The following is a 17,296-nucleotide window of genomic DNA, read 5'->3' on the forward strand; positions in this document are numbered from 1 at the left end:
TATTCAAGCATCCCAAAATAGTCTACATGGAAAACACACCCAACTATCTATAAGCACTCGACTTTTGATCAAACCTGGAACTCAAGCCTGCTCTGGCTTAGCTGAAAGATTAGATGGATAAACAAGTATGAGCGAAAGAAATGCTCAGCAAGCAGTATAAAATGTGCTTGAAATGATAAACCACATTCTGATAATAATTGAACAACAGGATAAAATCAGTAATATTTGATCAATAATAAAAGCTTCATGAGCCATCAACAATAAATGATAATTTTTAGATTGGAATCTAACTCCGACGGACGTACTATCACATGCTGATCAGCCCGTGTGATAACACAAGGTCATGATTCATATAAACAAGTCCCCAAAACACGAGTACTCAAATAAAAAGGCAATATATCTGCCTGTGGCATAAATTGTGTCATAATATTTCATATAACACATAAAAATAGCCCTCCGCTGGACCGTCCATCCCGGTCACTTACGTATTCATCCAATTCATAAAACATTTTGATCAAAGGAGCCGAATCAAAGGACATCCTTAACTGTATAACTCCCCATTTCTCGTGGTCCAGAGCTATCTCAACAGTCGATGGTGAAATAACTAGAACAATTAGTTATTCGCTAATCTCAATTCAACATTCCACTGTATAGAGTAACTTATAGTGAATATAAAACGTTTAACTATTCTGAACTTAGAACAGTATGGGTATTGAAAGAATAAAGTTCAGATTCAATATCACTTGAATGATAAGTGAAGATATAAATATTTGCATAATATGATTCAAAATAAACGTCACTTGAACAATAAGTGAAGTTAGGGGTACTTGCTTGGTATGCTCGATAATTTCTTACTATATCTCTGCTTATAGCTGCTGGCTACTATCTCCGTCTAACACTTGACCGCACTCCTTGCTACTCGATTCTATAAATAAAAAGACTATCTTAATTGACAGAACCAAACTCAATCGACGTAACTATACGTCTTGACATCTACCCGATCGTTTATAATTAATCATGGCATTTTAAAACTGTAAACAGATAGCATGCATATCAAATAGCACGTAATCATGGTATTCGTATAACACGTAATCACATATTTCATGTAACACATAAGTCAGATCGTTAAAAGATATATCTCAGTGCGTTCAGAATGAAAATCAGGTTAATAATAATATTTACCGATCAGATACCGACTCAAACTGATACACAAATCAAATGACATTGTAATAAAAAAGAAATTAGGACTCAAAAGTATTTTTATTGGAAGCGCAATATTTTTCTGAGTCTGTACGCGTTCGTTTCGTATTAAACAGATGAACGGTTTAATTATTATGAATAAAATAAGAAATAAATGGAAATAAATCAATTAATAATAATATTAATTGACTTTTAAATACCAAAATATAATTTTTAAAAATTTAAAATAATTTTTAGGAATTATTTGAATTAATTACAAACAATTTATATTTATTTAACTATTTATAAATAAAATTAACTGATTAAATGATTTTAATCAATTAATTAAATTCATAAATAATTAACTAAAATAAATTATAAATAATTAAATCAAAATTATTTTTTTGAAAATAATAAAAGAAAATGATTTTAGAAATTTAAAATAATTAAGAAAATAATTTTTGGTATTTAAAATAATTATTAAATGTTTTTTAGATAATAGGAAAAGGATTTTTGAAATGTTTTTAAAATTAAAATTGGGGAAACAGAAAATGGGGATTGGGGTTAGGGTTTCGGGAATCAATCCCGGGTTTTGTAAAGGACCCGTTCGGGTCACGAAGAAACTGTCGGGTCAGGCTTTAACGCCGCCCGGATTCTGGGACGAACCCAGTTTCTGGCGGGTTCGCCGGACTCCGGCGAGTCTCGTCTTGACTCTGTTGGGGCTCATACTTACAGCCAATCGATTCCTTACAGTCCCAGCAACTCAACTTCGCAGCCCATATCGACAAACAACCTTTTTATTACAAAATCCGGCCGAATCTCCATTAAACCCCGCAGAACCTTACCTTTTCCGGTGAAGAATCTGATTTCGATGATTTCTAAACCAAACAACGCTTTTTATAGCTTAAATCAATCCTCTAAGCATTTACAATCTATCTGTATCATCAAACACCATCACCAATCCAAGAATAATTAAAAAAAAATCAAATAAAAAAACTATAAAACCAAGAACTCGGTTTTAATGAAATCTTAATCAAAATTAACGAATCGATATACCAAATCGATCCTTAGGATCCCAGGAACATCAATCAAGCAACCAAATCATCAAACAATCCCTTAATAATCAAAAACGAATTCTTAAGAATAAGAATACCCAAAAATTCGATTTTTATAAATACTATACCTCAATTCAAGATATTGATATCAATAGAAAGCTCTCGCCGAGAGGATGATTTTGACTACTAGAACGTCTGATTTGGTTCCCTAAATCGATCAAAAATCACGATTGAAGTTGCTGCCCAGAATTTTACCCCCACTAACTGTTCTTGGTTGTTCTGGATTTTTTGATTTCTAATAAAATATAAATAAATAAATAAAACCAGTTCAGCTATTTATATTTACAGAAATTATATCCCCAAAATAAATTAAGGGTGTTTTTGTCCCCTAATTATAATAATTAGGGCCCCAAAATAATAATTACGGGGAATAATTTTAAAAACGATAAAATACAAAATTAATGTCAAAATTCCCCAAAAATTGCGAATAATTTAAAAATAAAAAAATAAAGGGTATTTGAAATACGAATAATTTTATAAAAATAAAAACACGGATTTTGTGGGGTTTGACGTCTCGGTGGGGTCCCGGTCCGTTGATTTTTGAAAAACGGAAACGATCCCTAAATTACTAGAAAATCCCGAAAACACGTAGAATACATTCAAACGCGCATAAAATGAAATAAAACGAGTGCCTTAATAAAGATGCTAATAAACACGCGTCCCGATTGCAGATAAATTCATATAATTGTAGTTTAAACGTATATTAATCAATCGAAAATTTTTTCTGGCCCGCACGAAAATACACATAACAGCTATAACATCTAATATCATGGCAATAATCACGTTAAATTTATAAAATACATAATATTTATTTATTTAACACATAATATTCACATAATTTTCCCGGATATTACATCAGCCAGTCGAGATCTCCTTTTATATAAATATATAGATAAGAGAATATGTATATAATAGGAGAATAAGGGCAGCGGTTTCTGGGAATCGAACTCAATTTATTTCATTCAACTATATAACCTCAACATATTGTCACATGATATTATCACATATGATTTTTATCATACACATAATATGTAAGTGTGCTAAATGAATATTTTATTTAACTTTAAAGATAATTCCTTGAATTCCGTAAAAAAAGATAGTTAGTTGAATATTTGTACAGTTAATTTTAAAGAATTGAATTTCAGATATAAAATTAGGCATAGTACATAAATGAATTATTATCTTATTTATTAATCATTTTTTAGTTTCAAAATATATCTCATAATATTTTTAACATATTTTTTATTATAAAAAGTAATTAAAATGTATATATATAATTTTAAAAAAAATATTGAAAATAGAATCGCTTATATATAAATAATCTATATTGGTATTACATATTTAGATAAATTCGAATTATAATAAGTCAATGCATTTTAAAACTGGGCCCATTGTTCAAAAAATACTCGAAATTTGACTAAATGACTCGGCCGAAAAATATTGTCACATTCTATGTTTATTAAATTTAAATTACACGCTCGGCGAGAATATTTTACCCATAATGTGAATTTTTTTAATATCTAATGTTAATATAAATTAATGTTTTTGAGATCTTTATAAGATCAAGTCAATTGATTATTTATATTAAAATTACTAACTTCACTGGTAACACATTATTATTTTTGGGATTTGTCCCAATTTTAAGAATATTTGAAATTTGAAATGCGATCTCACTAGATTTATTAAAACTACGATGATATATTAAATCGATTTATTTTTCACTTTAAAAAAAACTAACTTTTTAAAAAGAATTTTTTTAGATCAACAATATTCATTGATCAAAATAATATTGTACTAATATTTTGAATTATTTTAATATTTTGAATTATTCAAATAAAGGTTATATCTATACTATATTATAGCATTTGATTCAATGTATTTTATATTATTTAAGGAAAAGAACATATATTATTTAATAATTTAAAGGAATTAACCACTTCAACTGATATTTATAAAACTTTATCGAACTAAATTTTTTTAATTTTAGAAGAATAGTATAAAATGTTATTAAATTATTGTATGAAGAAATATTAGAGTCGTAATGAAAGAAACTGAAAAACGGTTTAAATAAAGATATAAATACAATTTTTCTTTCGAATTCTTGAAAAAAATCATGAATATCAATAATAAGTCTTAAAAATATATAATTCATTTTTATGTTACAACCATGATTGATACCCGGTTGCGTAAAAAATAGATATGGATTGTTCGTCAGTGATAATGTGAATACCATATATAAATTATAGAAATTTATTTATTACATAATTTTAATTTTTGAATAATTATAAATGTATGTTATTTAAGTAATCAGTTATCTCACTAGATGTTAATAATGATTATACATGTACGTAAACCAGATATTTTGCATATAAATAATTGAAACCATCATAATTTACTAAGAGATGTAACATACAATAATTTACATGCTAACACACACACATACATATAACTTAATATTACGTTGTTAACAGTAGTGTTAATAAAAAACTAACATTTTCCCATACATACATATGTTGAATTTCAAAAACTAATATTTTTCATTAAAATAAACTTTAATATTAACAATAATGTAAATTTTACATTATTGTATATTATGATTGCAAGTCATTCTGACTTCAGTTATGCATTTTTTATCTTTTTAAATTGAGTAAGTTAATTGTAAGTTAGTAGTGAACTCAGTAATAATATAGAGCAGTAAATATAATTTATTTAAATAAAATTCAAGATTTTGGTCAACTTTGTATTCAACATATTTGTTAAATTTTAGCTTTTTATTTGTAAACATACTAACGGCATTCTACAGATTAAGTTTAATCGTTTCGTTTTAAACGTACATTTACTACCATATTTATATTCATTCATTAAATATAAAATAACGGGTAAGAAAAATAAAATATAATAATAGTCGAGGGGATATTCACTCCTAAAAGTGAGGAAGTATTCGAAACTCCTAATATTATAGTGGGACACATGGAAGTAGTTGGAGAAAAATTTTATCTCCATTTCTTCAAAATTTGACTCAAGAGCCTATATAAGGATATTGTTGGAGTTGCTCTACAAACATTATAATTGCGTGATGCATAAAAAACTCTAGAAAATGACCCGTGCCTCGCACGAGGTATTATGCTAGTTTATAAGTTACAACCTAAACGAATCCTTCTTCTTTTTTCTTTTTTAATTCTTTTTTTTTCATTTTCTTCGAGAAATTATCAAAAATATTAATTTTTTCAATTTTTTTATGATTTTACTATTTTTTGTTTTTTTTGCAAAATTACGGAATCAACCAAAATTAAGCAGACATGCAACTAGTTTAATCAAGTTTTTTTTGGTTGCATGAAGTTGCAGAAATTCGTCAAAAATTGCATCTAGTTGAATCAAGTTGCTAAAAATCGTATTTTTGTAAAACAAAAATTGAAAAATAGTATTTTTGTAAATAAATGTAGTTTTACAAAATTTTTAAAAAATAATAGTATTTTTACAAAAAAGTTTTTGGACTTGGTTATTTTTCAAAAAAACATTTTTTGCCAATACTACTAGTAATAGTTAGGGGTTAGGGGTGTTCATGAGTTCATCAACCCGATCAAACCGACCCAACCCAGCCCTCTTTTAGGTCAAATTTTATCAAATAGAAGAGATGTTTTGGATTTTGTATATGAAAAAAGTAGGTATTTTTGGTAAAATACCTGAAAAATAATGCATGCCTCTCACCAATATTGTAGATCAAGGATAAATTAAGACCATTTATAATTTCCTGACAAAAAAAAGTTGATTATATAATTTATTTAACTATTATTATAGTAAAGGAGAGCAATTGCTCATAAAGTTCATGATTAAATTTGTTATAAAATGGCATATTTTGATGAATTTAGTCCTACTAGGGACTTTTGCCTGGGCTACGCAAGCTTGTTATCCGACACTTTTTAAACATAAATTGTTATATAAATGAAATCAATTGTTATATCGTATTTTGAGATGGTGAACTCTTAATTATATTGATGAACATATAAAATATATTAAACATGGAACAAAAAACATAATCGTTAATTTCAAAGAAACCTACAGGAACCTATTGCTTGATTAAAAATCTCAAATCAATGTGAGGATTAATCGGCATTTTAAAATAAAACTACAGGAACCTATTGTTTATTAAAATCTAAAATCAATGCGAGGATTATCTTCGCCAATAAGATTTCCGCGTTAAGCAAATGACGATTATAAGAACTCCAATAGTGCATAATGTCAATGCCTAAATTGTACTGTTATGACAAACAAAATGTTGATGATCAAGTTGAGGATTAATAAATTGATACTATAATAAGAAGTGGACTAATGAAAGATACAACATGAAGGATTAACTATCATGAATAGTGCTTAAAGGAATGGTCGGTATAATCAAAGAGAAGCCGCTTCATCAGCAAAAGCTCAAGAAAGCTAAGTCAGTACCAAAATCAGTCCCAGACTCAGACTTCCATGATTTTGATAAGGATATATCAGAAGAGTGCATCTAACCAAAGCAGATATAGGGGCATTATATGATGAAGAAGATGGCATGTCTCGATTGTACTGTTTAATCCAAGAAGTCATATCGCTGCAACCATTCAAGGTCCATTTCAGCTACTTGAGCTCCAAAACTGATACTGAATTTGGATTAGTGAATTGGCTGGATTCAGGACTTACTAAATCTTGTGGACATTTCAGAGTAATGAACACATGCATTCTTGATCAAGTTAATATTTTTTCTCATCATTTGAGTCTGGAGAAGGCTGGCAGCGGATGATATGTTAGGATTTATCAAAAAAGTGGAGACATATGGGCAGTATACTGGAACTGGTCAACAAAATTGGACAACACAACTTCAGATGAGGTAAGATATAAGTATGAGATAATGGAAGTTCTTTATGATCACTCTGAGGAGCTTGAAATCAAATTTTTGTGGAACATGAGGCCTAAGATTACTAACTATATACTAAAGGAATGGTTGCTATAAAGCCTATCATGCAAAGATATATGAGGAAAATTGAACATTAACATGATTACGATTTTACAAACTATACATTGTACTAAAATATGTAGTTAGTCTTCAAAATATTCTATATTTGCAAATTTAAAACATAAATTTATAAAATACAATGATTAAACAAACGTAATAAGAAATATATTAAACAAACAAAATCAAAATAACATTGTGATTCCCAAAACAACAACCAAATTACTAAAAGTAAAATTTTTTATCGGATAATATGGAGATATTTACCCAAATAACAGAAATTGCCTTTAAATCTATTAACATGAAATGAGTGAAGCGACTCTCTATTTTCAAGTGCAGAAGTTATGTTTCTGAAATCACAATATTTTGGACGGGCGGCGGAAAAGTTGCAGCGACACGTTTATATCAGTTGAGGCTGGTTGTCGGGGAGAGAATATCGATTGGAAAAATAATTAATATTCATCATGCCTGAATCGTAACAAAAACATAAACATTAGTCGAACTAATAAGCATCAAAATTATTCATCAAAAATCGTGAATTAGTTATGAATTTAAATTTTGAGGATAAATTAGAGATACGATGTAATTTGAATAAATATCAGAGGTCAGGAGTTTTGATAGCTGCTTTTGGTTCAGGTCATCTGATTCTGTACCCGACTACTGTTACTCTTGAAAAAAGTGTACAATAATAATTATCATTCAAAAGAGAGTAAGTTTAAAACATGCAAGCTCTAGCATCACTATAAAAGGAAGCATCAGACCTCCGCAATATCACAAACTTTCTTAAAGCCGAAAATAATGACTTAATTTTGACTTGCACTGAAAACATAAAATTTAAAGAAAATAGTAAATAATATTTATGCATAAGTATCAAATTCCTCTTACCTTTTTGCAGATGCTGCTTCTTTTCCTTTATACTATACTCAGCTTCAAGTTCATTGATCCTTTACTGGAGTGATATGTTCTCGTGAGCAACTTCAATATGTTAAGAGCGGATTCATTTACCTGTGTGATCTTTGTGAATCTGACCTTCTTCTTTCAGCTTGTGAATCTCTTCTTTTGCATAATGCAAGTCAGGAACAACCTCATAATTGAATCTTGGAAGTGTCCATCATTTGTAAAGACATTTATTTTATAACACTAATTCTTCTTCTCCAGATCAGAACTTTGTAGCACTTCAGAAAATAGTTAATTATGATATAGCCTTTGAGGTTGTCATATACAAAACTTAAGAAAACTAAAAAACTCAAGGTTTACAACTAGAGGCTCTAAATTAATTCTAAACATAACACAGTTTAATTCAAAAGGAAAGGCGAATGATGGTTATATAGTTCTCAGGCCTAGTACTGCACATATTTGAACTTTTCTATTTATGTGTGTGTATTGTATGTAATTAGAGTATATCAGTATTAGTAGATAGATACTGTGTGTGTATATCATAACCACCCTTTTAAGTTTTATACCTTGATTTGGTTAGGAGCCTTCGTCTTTCGTCATGTATACTAAAACAACCGCCATATTGTTGAGTGACATTTATGACACTTTATTATGCTCTAATAAGCTTTGGATTGATACATTTGTACTCAAGTTTGTAAGTGTTTTAACGTGTTTTCTAGTGTTTTTGCATTACATGCATTAACTCGTGAATCAGGTGAATTAGCATTGTTTTGGTGCTAATTTGGTGTGTAGGTGGTGTTGGAATAAAAGCTCGTTGAAGCCGGCTCGAACCTGCAAAATAAAGAAAAAGAAAAGAAGTTATTACTGGCAGAAACCCAGCGCGGGCGCGCCGAAGTACAGAAAGCCAGCGCGCCCGCACTGATGAAGCATGCGGCCGCGCCGTGTCGGGATAATGAAATCCTTATTCTATTACAATTCTATTTTCTGGACTCCTGGGTTGATTGGACTGCTATATATTGATAATTCAAGATCTTTTTTTGGAGAGGGAGACTTACCAGAGCACGAGGAGAAGACGACAAGAGACCTATAGCACAATTCAACAAAGGCGAAGATGATCTAGTTTATTCTTGTGAATCTTTGTTTTGTGTTGTAATCTTGGATGCTCGTTTCTTATTTTGTTGAACCTATACTCTTGTTTGTATTTGGTTTTAATTATTCGTTATAAAGACTACGTTTTATATACCATGCTTTCATCGGAACCCACATTGATGATGAGTCCGATTAAGGGCTAATCATTATCGTGGGGTTCTAACGGATTTATTTATGAATTTCTTTAGTTAAATTGTTTGATGCCTTAATATGTGGTGATTGTATGATATCCTAGTATTGGTTGTGCGTATTCGTCTTATGAGCGTCGCGAACTTATAAGATAGTGTGTTAATTCTTAATGAAGCGAAAGTGAATTTAAGGATTTAGAACTTGCCATGCTAGCATAGGTTCATGTATTTATTATGCATGATTCGTAGTTAATTTTAACCATCTTACTTGCCCTGTGTAATCAAGATAGATAACTTGTGCTCAAACCGTTATGTTGTCAAATTCTATAGACATATAGGGTCTCAATATAATTGGTGTCTATTCAGCTTCTATCTCTTTTATAGATGCCTGGTAGTATGGTACTCGTGCAATGAAAGTTGGCATTTATCAGTTTCGTGTTATCTGTCATCACCATTGCATGGTAAGGTTAAGAACAATAAGGCTATTGAATGAAGTATTTAATGAAGTTAGAATCCCATGTTTGTCACACTTATTAATTCAATCAATCTTATTCTCGTAGTTATAATTATTTGTTTAATTCTTAGTTATAAACAACCTCAATTAGTTATTGTCTTAGCATTGAATAATAACCATACATTGTTGCTTAAGTGCGTGAATTAATTAGTTAACCAATACAGTCTCTGTCGGAATGAACTAGAAAAGATTCTATACTACTTGCGAACTCGTATACTTGCATGTATTATTAGCGTGTGTTTAGCGACTAACAAGTTTTTGGCGCCACTGCCGGGGACTGCAGTGTTAATTGATAGTTTATGTGCTTTCCATCAGTGGTCGTTAAAGTTCATTGACTCGGACATTGTTACTTATCTATTTCCTTATCTTATTTCAGGTACTCTAGCGAGGGTGTATGCATACGCGTTCGCATACTCGTAAGAGAACACTGGATAAAGCCGAGAAAGAAGTTGTGGTAGTTCGTAAGGAAGTTTTTGAGGAAGAAAAGAAGGTAGAAGAAGAAGAGAAAGTCGAAGAACCAGTTGTAGTAGCGATGGGAGATCAAGCAGAAAATCCGAAGGCTTTGATGGACTATTCTCAGCCTAAAATTAATGACATTCAGTCAAGCATCTTCAGACCAGCCATCAGGGCTAACACTTTTGAGATCAAGTCAAGCACGATTCAGATGATACAGAACTCAGTTAAGGTTGGGGGTTCTCCTACTGAAGACCCCAACATGCACATCAGGGATTTCATCGAGATCTGCGACACTTTCAAATTCAATGTTGTGACTGAAGATGCTATCAAGCTACGAATTTTTCCATTTTCTTTGAGAGACAAGGCTAAGTGCTGGTTACACTCTCTACCAGTAGGATCTATCACCACTTAGGAGGATCTCGCACAAAAGTTTCTCACTAAATTCTTCCCCATGGCGAAGACTGCTGCAATCAGGAATGCTCTTACCCAGTTTGCTCAGCAAACAGGGGAATCTCTGTGTGAAGCTTGGGAATGATATAAGGAGATGCTAAGGAAGTGCCCACACCATGGCATGCCTGATTGGATGATTATTAATTACTTCTACAATGGATTGGGTGTTACTTCTAGACCCATGCTTGATGCAACATCAGGAGGAGCCTTGTGGGCTAAGAGGTACGATGAAGCTTATGAACTTATTGAACTGATGGCTGCTAATGAGTACCAGAATCCTTCCCAGAGACTGACTTAGGGGAAAATCGTAAGAATTCTGGAATTGGATGCAGCTACTGCTATCGCTGCCCAACTTAAGGCTTTGACAATGAAGGTGGACACTTTGGCTAATTATGGAGTAAATCAAATCGCTAGTGTCTGTGAGCTTTATGCTGATACCCATGAGACTGATCAATGCGCAATTTCTAATGAATCAGCTCAATTCGTGAGCAACTTCCAGCAATTGCAGCAACCAGTGCCAGCCACCTATCATCCCAACAACCACAATCATCCTAATTTCAGTTGGAGAAATGCTCAAAATACGGTTCAACAGCCTTATCAGCAGTACCCAGCTAAACAGTACAACCCCCCTGGTTTTCAGCAACCACAGTATGCACCTAGATAGCAACTCCAGCTGCAACAAGCCAATGAAAAATATGAATTAAAGGAGTTGAAGCTTATGTGCAAGAGTCAAGCTGTTTCTATCAAGACCTTGGAAAATCAAATTGGGCAAATTTCCAATACCTTGCTAAATCGTCAGCCTGGTACATTACTCAATGACATAAAGTGCCAGGAAAGAGGGAAGCTAAGGAGCAGGTAAGCGCAATCACTTTAAGGTCTGGAAAGGTTGTGAATCCCGAACAAACTCAAGAGTTGACTGAAGAAGTTGGGGCTGAGAAAAAAGTAGTGCAGCAGGACGAAGAAGTGGGACCAAGGAAGACTATTGTTAAGCACACTCCGCCTGGGGGTTATACAGGGGAGAAACAGATCTATCCTCCACCGCCTTTTCCCAAGCGGCTGCAGAAGAAAAAGCTGGACAAGCAATTTGAGAAGTTTCTGGAGGTGTTCAAGAAACTTCATATCAACATAGCTTTCACCGAGGCTCTCGAGCAGATGCCTAGTTATGCAAAGTTTATGAAATGTATTCTCTCTCGGAAGGTGAAGCTAGATGATTACAGAGGAATGCAGTGCTTTGTTTTAACAGAAGTTACCTCCGAAGCTTAAAGATCCAGGAAGCTTCACTATTCTATGTACTTTTGGAAAAGTGTCTTTTGACAGATGCTTATGTGACTTGGGAGCTAGCATCAATCTGATGCCCTTGTCAATCTTCAAGCAGTTGGACTTACCTGATCCCAAACCGACTTATATGACCTTGCAGTTGGCTGACCATTCTATTACATATCCGCGGGGTATTATGGAGGATATCTTGGTCAAGGTTGATAAACTCACCTTCCCTGTCGATTTCATCATTCTTGATTTCGAGGAGGACAAGAAGATTCCCATAATCTTGGGAAGACCTTTCTTGGCGACTGGCCGAACCTTGATAGATGTGCAGAAGGGTGAGCTCACAATGCGAGTTCTGGATCAGGATGTTACTTTTAATATGTTCAATGCTATGAAATTTCTTACTGATAATGAGGAGTGCTTAAAGGTGGAGTTGGTCGATTCAGTGGTTACATTGGAACTTGATCAATTGCTAAGGTCCGATGCCTTAGAGAAAGCCTTGTAGGGGAATTCAGATAGTGAGGATGACGAAGGTGAAGAACAATTGCAATATTTGAATGTTTCTCCCTGGAAAAGGAAAATTGATATACCTTTTGAATCTCTTGGAATGGAGGAATTGAACAAAGCTCCTAAATGCCTCAAGCCTTCTATTGAGGAAGCTCCAACTTTTGAGCTTAAGCCTTTACCTGAACATTTGAGGTATGCATTTTTAAGTGATGCATCTACTCTACCTGTTATTATTGTATCTGACCTTTCAGGTAGTGATGAGGAAAAGCTTTTGAGGATTCTGAGAGAGTTCAAATCAGCAATTGGATGGACTATAGCAGATATCAAGGGAATCAACCCTTCTTACTGTATGCATAAAATTCTGCTAGAGGAAGGTAGTAAACCTACGGTCCAGCAGCAAAGAAGATTTAATCCTATCATGAAGGAAATAGTGAAGAAAGAAATTCTTAAGTAGCTAGATGCAGGGATCATCTACCCTATCTCTGACAGTTCATGGGTAAGCCCGGTGCAATGTGTGCCAAAGAAAGGTGGAATTACTATGGTAGCAAATAAGAAGAACGAGCTTATTCCTACAAGGACAGTCACGGGGTGGAGAGTTTGCATGGACTGCAGGAAGCTAAACAAAGCCACTAGGAAGGATCACTTCCCTTTGCCCTTCATTGATCAGATGCTTGACAGGTTCGCCGGTCATGAGTACTATTATCTTCTGGATGGCTATTCGGGTTATAATCAGATTTGTATCGCTCCAAAAGATCAGGAGAAAACTACCTTCACTTGTCTATTTGGTACTTTCGCCTTCAGACGAGTTTCATTTGGTCTGTGTGGTGCGCCAGCCACATTTCAGAGATGTATGATGGCCATCTTTTCTGACATAATTGGCCAGAATGTGGAGGTGTTCATGGATGACTTCTCCGTCTTTGGTGATTCTTTTGATGAATGTTTGCAAAATCTTGGACATGTTCTCAAGAGGTGTGTTGAGACCAATCTGGTTCTCAATTGGGAAAAATGTCACTTTATGGTGCGACATGGCATCATTCTCGGGAACAAGGTTTCTAGTAAAGGTCTAGAGGTGGACAAGGCCAAGGTGGGGGTCATTGAGAATCTTCCTCCACCTATTTCTGTTAAGGGAATTCACAGTTTTCTTGGTCATGCGGGTTTCTACAGGCGTTTCATCAAAGACTTCTTGAAAATTTCAAAGCCTTTATGCAGTCTGTTAGAGAAAGATGTTCCTTTCAAATTTGATGACGAGTGTCTTGTATCTTTTGGGACATTGAAGAAGAGTTTAATCATAACACCTGTCATAACTGCACCTTATTGGAATGAGCCTTTTGAGATGATGTGTGATGCAAGTGACTGTGCAGTTGGAGCAGTTCTCGGGCAGAGGAAGAACAAGATATTTCATGTGGTCTACTATGCTAGTAAGACCCTAAATGGCACCCAACTAAATTATACTACTACGGAGAAAGAGCTTTTAGCTATTGTCTATGGTTTTGAGAAATTTCGATCTTATCTACTTGGGACTAAGGTGACAGTTTTCACGGATCACGCCGCAATTCGATATCTCGTCTCAAAGAAGGACTCGAAGCCTAGATTAATCAGATGGGTTCTTTTGCTCCAAGAATTTGAACTAGAGATCAAGGACATAAAAGGAACTTAAAATCAAGTCGCTGATCATCTCTCGTGTTTAGAAAATCTTAATGCTACTTCATTGGATAAGACGTTGATAAATGAGTCTTTTCCCGACAAGCAACTGTTTGGAGTGCAAGAAGAAGAATCGTGGTTTGCAGACATTGTGAACTATCTTGTGAGTAATAGCATGCCTCCCGACTTATCTTATGCTCAAAGAAAGAAGTTTCTACATGAGGTGAAGTGGTATATGTGGGATGAGCTATTTCTTTTTCGCCAAGGAGCTGACCAAATCATCAAGAGATGTATTCCTTACAGCGAAACGGGGGGAATCTTGTGAGATTGCCGCTCAACGGCTTATGGAGGACATTATGGTGGAGAAAAGACAACAGCTCGTATTCTTCAAGCAGGTTTCTTTTGGCCGACGTTGTTTAAAGATGCTCATCAGTTCGTTTTGAAATGTGATCGATGTCAATGTGTGGGTAATATGTCTAAGAGCGATGAGATGCCTCTTAATGTGCTTCTCGAGGTTGAGGTCTTCGATGTTTGGGGAATTGACTTCATGGGGCCATTTGTCTCATCTTGTAACAATCAGTATATCTTGTTGGTGGTTGATTACGTGTCGAAATGGGTTGAAGTTAAGGCGTTGCCAACGAACGATGCAAAAGTGGTGCTTAATTTTCTTTACAAGCAGATATTCACAAGGTTTGGAACTCCATGAGTCATAATCAGTGACGAGGGGTCATATTTTTGCAATCGCAAGTTCACTGCTATGATGAAAAGGTATAATGTGAATCATCGCATTGCTGCGGCTTATCATCCTCAGACGAATGGTCAAGTTGAGGTATCTAACAGAGAGATCAAGCGCATTTTGGAGAAAGTCATGTGTCCATTAAGGAAGGATTGGTCTTTGAAGGTTGATGAAGCTGTTTGGGCGTATAGAACAACATATAAGACTCCATTGGGAATGTTGCCGTTTCAGTTGGTTTATGGTAAGGGGTGTCATTTTCCTGTGGAGCTCGAGCATAAGGCATATTGGGCTTTGAAGAAGTTGAATCTGGAGTTGGATGCGGCTGAAAAGAAGAGGATGCTTCAATTGAATGAACTTGACGAGTTTCGACTTCAAGCGTATGAGAACAACAAAATGTATAAGGAGAAAGTTAAGAGGTGGCACGATAGGGGTCTAGTGCTTAAGTCATTTATGCCGGGGCAACAAGTTCTTTTATTCAACTCTCATCTCCGTCTTTTTCCTGGAAAGTTGAAGTCAAGATGGTCAGGGTCGTTTATTTTCAAAATTGTGTTTCCACATGGAGCGGTGGAAATTTTTGAGAATGATTTGGGCCAAGCATTCAAGGTAAATGGTCAGAGGTTGAAGCATTACTATGGTGACACAGCAAACCATGAGGTGGTTAGTGCCGTTTTATTGTCCATTTGATCTCGAGATTCTACGTCGAGCTAGCGACGTAAAAGAAGTGCTTCTTGGGAGGCAACCCAAGTATGTTGTACATTAGTAGGTAGAAGAAGCAAGAAGAAAAGAGAAAAACACAAAAAAAACCAGAAAAAGGAAAAATTCAGGGCCAACTACAGAAGTTGGGCGCGCCTGCGCTGAACAAGCGCACGGCCGCGCCATTTTTCCAGTAGCCAAGCGCGCCCGCGCTAATCTACCGTGCGCCCGCGCCGGTTTTCCAGAAAATGAGCGCGCCCGCGCTGTCTCAACGCACGGCCGCGCCAGGGTTTCTGTTCGAAAAAATAGATAAAAACGACTGTTTTAAGAGAAAATCGGGATTTTTAACTAAAAATCAATTTCAACCCGATATTTACTCTTCCACATCCCATAATTCCCTCTCCTAATCAATTCCATTATTCCCACGATTCCCATAATCAATTCCCACTTCTATTCCTTATAGAATTCATACCTCTCCACCTATAAATACATACACTTACACACAACTTCTCCACCAATTCATAAACTCTCAACACAAATTCTCTCTAAACACTTAAGCTTTTATTCTTTCTTCTTCAATCCCGATGGCACCCAAGAGACAAAGAACACAAGTTCGAAGTAGCACCACCGACTCTTCATCTGAGGGTGGTGTGAGGCCCAGGTTTTCTACTCCTGAGGCTGAGGAGGAGTACACTAGGCTTTTTTCGAAGCCTATTGCTAAGGAGCGAGGTTTTCTGCCATCAGGGAAGGATGGTAAGCTGATAGAGATGATTCTCGAGATGGGCTGGGTTTCTTTTTGTGAAGCGCCCGCTGCTGTGCCCATGAGTGTTGTGCGGGAGTTCTATGCGAATGCCAAGGCGGAGACGAATGGCTTCACAGTGATGAGGGGGAGGACTGTAGAGTACAGTGCTGATGCTATCAGGACTGTAGGGCTTGGAACTCATTTATTTGTGCTAACATCATGCCATCTTCGCATGTGCATGGAATTAATATGGAGCATGCTCGTCTGGTGTGGGGTATATTGCAGGGTGATTACATTGATTTGGGGATGGTGATATATCAGTGGATTTTGAGATTCTTGAGGGGAGGTACTACAGGTGCTATTCCGTACGCGTCAGTTGTGACGAAGTTGTACGTGGCGGTTGGAGTTCATTGCCAACACATGAGCAGCTTCAGCTTCCCACTGCTCCTATTGATAGTTCTACGCTGCAGAGCATGCAGGAGTGGTATGGAGGGAAGTGTGATCCTAAGGGGCTTGGTTATTCATATGATCATCTGCCAGGCGGTGTGCCCATGGAGGCTGCTACTGCAGGAGATTCTCAGCATGCCCGCCGAGCAGCTTGGAGAGCTCAGTATGGAGAGGAGGCTGGTTCGTCACATCAGCAGCATCAGGGGGAAGCATCAGGAGTAGAGATGGGAGTTGGTTTGAGTTCGACGCAGTATAGGCGTCTCGCGAGGAGGATGGATGCGATGCATGACATCCATAGTCAGTTTGCACACGATCTCACCCAGGCATTTGGGACAGCTTTCAGAGCCACCGGTGTTGATATCCAGTGGCCAGTTTTTGGTGAGGATTCAGTG

The 17,296-nt window shown here is 35.3% G+C and overlaps 1 non-coding gene across 1 annotated transcript; it reads right to left on the reverse strand.

Moving 5' to 3' along the window:
* Positions 1 to 10,891: 10,891 nt before the first annotated feature.
* Positions 10,892 to 10,998, reverse strand: LOC141681506 (small nucleolar RNA R71). Its single transcript, XR_012558941.1, has one exon. It is a non-coding gene; the product is annotated as a small nucleolar RNA R71 (small nucleolar RNA).
* Between the last annotated feature and the right edge of the window lie 6,298 nt (positions 10,999 to 17,296).

This window comes from Apium graveolens, chromosome 1 (genome assembly GCF_009905375.1).
Source record: "Apium graveolens cultivar Ventura chromosome 1, ASM990537v1, whole genome shotgun sequence".
In the NCBI taxonomy this organism is placed as follows: Eukaryota; Viridiplantae; Streptophyta; class Magnoliopsida; order Apiales; family Apiaceae; genus Apium; species Apium graveolens.